At 36.1% G+C, this 4,651-nt stretch overlaps 1 long non-coding RNA gene across 1 annotated transcript; it reads left to right on the top strand.

The window, feature by feature from the left end:
- The first annotated feature begins 3,788 nt into the window (after positions 1-3,788).
- LOC136849916 (uncharacterized) lies at positions 3,789-4,395 on the top strand. The gene is made up of 2 exons (XR_010856467.1): positions 3,789-4,059; positions 4,277-4,395. It is a non-coding gene; the product is annotated as an uncharacterized lncRNA (long non-coding RNA).
- The last annotated feature ends 256 nt before the right edge of the window (positions 4,396-4,651 follow it).

The following is a 4,651-nucleotide window of genomic DNA, read 5'->3' as shown; positions in this document are numbered from 1 at the left end:
CGATAAACGATAATACGACTCCCAGATGTTTCACAGACAAACAAGGACTCTTTATTTACAGCAATGAATGATGTGGTGACATCTGTTGGCAGCGTTGAAACTATGACAAAGAGAACATTTAATATTAAAAATATTTAGGTTATAATATTAATTTCGTGTTTTTGAATAACAGAATTTTTTTTCTTTTTTAAATAGCGGTTGTGTTGCAAAATTTTTTAAAACTGTGATTAACTGGATGTCACCAGGCTATTAGTTGTGGAATTAAAACTACCTCTCTCCGTTACAAACTTTCGATCTCTCCTCTTGCTTGTGCTTATATAAATAATATATATATATATATATATATATATATATATATATATATATAATATATATATATATATATATATATATTCCGTATCTATAATCATCATATATATACTATATATATATATATATATATATATATATAATATATATACATATCTTGTATATATATATATATTATGGCTATATATACAAAATATTATTTGTGTGTTAATAGGCCAACAGAAGCCTATACTTTAAGTCTCCGTTTTAAGAACAGAGGTTGGTATCTCGACTTTTCCCGAGATATTGAGTGATAGCTCTAGCGTGAGCCGACATCATAAGTCACTGGAATTCTAGGGCTACTGGAATGAATGACTGTGTACAAAACTAAACCTTTATTGACAAAATAAATAACGAAAATAACTTCTTAAAAATTACGAGGAATGAAAACGAATGATTCAACATAACTATCAAAAATTCTTCTAGAGAAATAAGGTCCAAAATCATAAACACCCAATTATTTAAGGAAAATACAGAAATTACTCATCTGTCATTCAAATCATAAACAGGTAAATTAATAGAATCAGGTCAAATTCAACACTGTCGCACCACTCCCTTCCTTGAAGAGGAACGTGAAGGAAGGTGGAAGGAATACCTGTAAAGAACAGCGTTATATTAAAAATCAAATTCACAAAATACAAATGCATAACCACAAGATTTCACTGCAACATGGATAGAGTTTTTCCAGAGTCTAAAAAAAAGACCTAAAATGTTAATGAGTTGTACTCACTTCACAAAAATCCTCTGGGACACAGCCTTCATGTGTGCTGCTTCTTTTTTTCACAGACACATGCTAAATTATACCGATAATGGATCGCAATGCCCCCCCCCCCCTTCAATGATCACTCCCATTATGTTCATTATGCAATGCACATATGAACGCACTCACATGACATCATCCAGTTCAATGTTCGACAAAGACACGCCCTCTGTACTCCACGGTGTCACGAGGTACTCACTTGAATGCTTTCTTCAAAACCGGATTTATAACCGGTTCACCTTCTAGGATGTTCTAAGCTGAAACTGTATTTTCGATCTCGTGTCTTATCACCAAGGGGCTCTGCTGACTTCTTGTTATGAATAGTTCAGCATGTTCATATGCTGTGTATAGTCAAAATGGACCCCTGAATAGCTGACCAAATCTTTCAAAGATCACCTTCAGCAGATATATATATATATATATATATATATATATATATATATATATAAATATATAAATAAATAATATAATATATAATATTTATATATATTTTTTACATTGACTGCCCACACACAACCTTTTCTTTATCTATTTATTTTCCAGGTATTCAAACTACATAAGGATAACGATGACCTACATTATCCTGATATATATATATATATATATATATATATATATATATATATATATATATATATATATATATATATATATATATATATATATATATATATATATATATATATATATATATATATATATATATATATATATATATATATATATATATATATATATATATATATATATATATATAAATTATACGTCAGGAAAGAACTCTAAAATATCCTAACTGTGTATTAGACAATGCTAATGTATTAGAAGCAGCAAAAAGAACCTTACAACACAAAAAATTCCTTTTATTACCATATAATAATATGAAAGATATCCCCAATCTTTTTAAGAATTTTGGTGTTAATGTCGCATTATGAACAATAAGACAATGAAATATGTACTTTAAAAGAACCCTCTCGACAATACTAAAGGATGTGTATGTTAAATTCCATGTAAGCCTTGTGACAATTTTTATACTGGTCAAATGGATAAAGCAATGGAAGAGAGAACAGAACAGCATAAAAAATGTGTGATATGCACAGGTAAACAGTGGAATTGCTGTATATGTTAGCGAAAACAATCATGTTATCAACTAGGAAGGGGCAAAAAAAAAAAAAAAAAAAAATGGCGTATTCTAATAATGCAATGGAAAGGAATATCACTGAATCTAACTTTACAACAGAAAGTTATGGCCATAATATGAATATCAGTCAAGGCATTTATAACTTGACCCTGTAATTTCTAAAGGAATTTGAAATATTTTAAAATTTTAATGAGGGCAGTAGAGATGTATGGAAAAATTATTAATATACTTGTAAATGCAGTACAGGTCAATGGCACTGATAAGTTTTTTCGTCCCTCCCCCTTGACACCTGTCAGGTTTGAATTTGTATTCTCCTATGGTCTGTGTATTTGTCGATATGGTTCCTTGAGTATATATTGTGATTTCTACCTCTAGCCTTAACCCTTTAACCATTTAATACATATGTATACGTAGCGCACCAAATCTACCTGAGCCGTTAGTATGTATATATACGGAGAACATGTTTTGACTGTGGCGTTTAGTATGCACAGTATATATACGATCGATTTTTCCTGCCTTCCTTTCAAGGTTAATCCACTAAAATATGTTTTCTCTAGGTCCCAGGAAGTCTTGTTGACCATATCCAAACAACAGCACTTCCTCCCGATCCCCTTTTATCCTAATTTTCATAATCTGATGCGGGAATTCGCCAATCGCGGCCATATCGCTAGCTATAGCCAGACGCCACTCTGTTGTGGGCTGATTCATTCTCTTAAGCCCCGTTCACACATTCACGTATCAGCCCACGCATGTTCACGCATGAATGGAAACTGGTAGTTGGCAACAGCTTGGACGTAAGTACTACGAAAAAGTTCCGTAATGCGTATTTAAATCGTGGACATGCGGGGCGGAATCGGGGGTCAATCGTTCCATCCCAGCATGCGTAATAAGCCTAATACGTTTCGATATGTTCAAAAAACGTGTCTGATGGTCATCTGTCATTTTACCCTGGTTGCACAAACGATATCTATTGTTTATTGCCGTCTGTGATGACTATAGGACAATGACGCGCGTGGTCCCACGCTGCTTTCCCGTTCCGCCAAAAATCTCGTGGGTCCCCACGAGGTTTCAAGGAACATTTTAACTGCGACTTATTCCCAGGACCTGATATTTATGGGGCAGCGCTGCGTCGGTGTATAAATACAGTATATGCGCGCGGATGCGGCTATCAGTTTTTATATCTATTTTGTGTATGTGTAATGTAAACAAATATATATTATTATGATTAGCAAGAATTCGCTAGCAAATTACCTCCCCCTCCTTTGTTGTTGTTGGTTGTTCATTTACTGCCAGCCGTGATCGATAGACCATCTGTCTATCGACTTAAAAACAAGGTTTAAAAAGATTAAAGGCGCTCCCATTTTTGATAAAGATCTTTCCTTCGAGGCAAAAGTAATCTGGCTTGGGCGTTTCTCCTACAGGCCAAAACCTCCCTGCGGGCAGCAGGTGCAATGAGTCAAAGCATCTGTGTTGGACGCACCCCTGCCCCATAGGAGGATAAAGGCAAAAAGCCCACGAGGTCTCACGCACCGCGGGCTGGAAGATATGGAGTGAACTTGTGAAGACGTCCCCAACACCTGGCCCCATCGATGCCCTTGCATCCCAACCACGTGGCCCTTTCAAAGTATACTTCTCCTCGTGTCCTTCGACCGTATTCCTCGAGCCCACACGCCATTGCTTGGAGTTTCGAGGAGTCCCCATCGCCTTGCCCTTTACGGAAGCCCTTGCATCTCACCACGTGGAAGAACTCGTCCTCGGAAATCGCAAGTCATCCACGGACCGCCTTCTACACGCCCTCGGAAAATCTGCTAAGGTAAAGTGCCTGGAAGAGCCCCATTTCAGTCACGCTTTTGTCTCGTAATATTTTCTTAAAGAAAGCCAGAAATCTCCCTTGTCTAATGTCCGTGCGCCTCTTGCATCGGCAGTATTAATTCTTTATTACTCCTTTGGCACCCTCAGTGCAGCTTCAATTCATTATTCTTTTGTCTATTTTCATTACTGGCGTATAATGTGCATATCTCTCATTTCAGAGGGATCCTATCGTGGAAGCTTCTCGACTGTGGCTGGGATTCCCCAGTTTCATTCAATCTACTTGAGTTCCTCTTTCCCGTACTAATGTCATTTATGTAAATACACTACTTTAAATGTGCCCACGTGTTTTACGTAATATTTCCCTCAGTAACAGAGCCCTATGCTCATATGAAATTCTCCTTTGTTTTCCTCTTTTTTTACGTTTTCCCGTACCCACGAAGTCAGAATTACAAGGCTAAATTAACTTAAATCGTTGCTACCTGTCTCACAGAGCATATTTCAAACTAAAACCACGGAAAAACGTAAAAATGGCGACCTGGCCATAGATCTCGTTTTGCAGTTGCAGTTCCCCTAGTGTTGCTTTATTGCATTTG

The sequence above is a fragment of the Macrobrachium rosenbergii genome, chromosome 2 (genome assembly GCF_040412425.1).
Source record: "Macrobrachium rosenbergii isolate ZJJX-2024 chromosome 2, ASM4041242v1, whole genome shotgun sequence".
Taxonomy (NCBI): domain Eukaryota; kingdom Metazoa; phylum Arthropoda; class Malacostraca; order Decapoda; family Palaemonidae; genus Macrobrachium; species Macrobrachium rosenbergii.
The sequence above is the reverse complement of the archived record's forward strand: the minus strand, read 5'-3'. Positions and strand labels throughout refer to the sequence as shown.